Source organism: Selaginella moellendorffii, unplaced genomic scaffold, assembly GCF_000143415.4.
Source record: "Selaginella moellendorffii unplaced genomic scaffold, v1.0 SELMOscaffold_1, whole genome shotgun sequence".
Lineage (NCBI taxonomy): Eukaryota > Viridiplantae > Streptophyta > Lycopodiopsida > Selaginellales > Selaginellaceae > Selaginella > Selaginella moellendorffii.
In genome coordinates this window covers 739,697-740,940 of record NW_003314262.1, presented here as the reverse complement: position 1 = coordinate 740,940, position 1,244 = coordinate 739,697, and positions in this window count along the sequence as shown.

Here is a 1,244-nt window from a genome sequence, read left to right as displayed (position 1 = left end):
TTTAGATTTTGGGATATGCCCAGAATAAGTGTCCCCAGCATATGCTATTATTATACCGGCTCTTTCGTTTAAATATATGAGTATGATGATGTGTTGTGCTCTACCCTGAGATCTGCAGTATGGCTTCAAGAATGCCGATGAAGTTATGTAGCAGTGCAGCTATATCAGACAAGGGCTATCGTTAAGCTTAAAAAAGGTGACTGAGCAAATTGTATTTAGTTATGGGAATCTGAGTTTATGGCTCTTTGTGTTTGCGTTGCCAAGGAAGCGCTGTGGATGTGAGAAAAATAATTCTAATTTTATCAGATCAATACTCTTTATTTAAAGTTGCTATTTTGGCATCGGCGTCACATATTCCATATTTAGAATATCCAGTTGTACTTATGGCAGATACTATCAATCCGACTGTCCAAATCTGTGACAATTGATATAGACGGCCAGGATAAATCCACATATGGGAGGTACTGCTTCAATTCTAGGTTTGCAACTGTTCTATCAATTGGGAGGGAAGGCTTTGCTCAAGTATGCTTTGCAGTTATTTCGTAGAGTGACCCTACATTTTGGAGACTATCTGCTATAGAAACATTATCTACGAATACAATTATCAAACTCTACAGGTACATGCCTTTTTTTTTTTGCTGCTCTTTTTCCTGACTGGTGGCTGTAGAGGTCATAATTGGATCAGAATGTGTTGCGCTCTACCCTGATATCGGTGGCTGAAGTGATGATAACTTGAGAGTGCCAGTGCACAAAGCTGCTGCATCGCCAGTGCACTCCTCGCTGGGAAATTTCGAGCAAACACTTCGGCTCCAAAACTGTAAAACAGCTATACAACACAAAATTTTAGGATTTTATCCCACCCAGACCACTGCAAGAATACCACAACCATAAACTCTCTGCCTTTCAATTCTATAATGATAGAAAATCTACAACAAACAATATGGAATTAGTGTACAAAAGTGGTTACAAATTCATCATACCTGGCTTCATATTTCAATATCCAAGGTCTGTAAAGAACTGTAAAGAACTGTAGGATCTTGCTCGATAAATTTGGTCTCCTTAAACCTAAAATTTACAAAGCTACGAATCTAGAATTCAAGAGGTGCCACTGTTTTTGCCACCATGTAACGATCTTCACTGTTCTTTTGGAGCATCACAGATTAAGTCCGTCCGATTGGGAGCATCCACCATAAGTAGAAATGGATATTCTAAAAATGGAATATGTGACACTGATGCCAAAATAG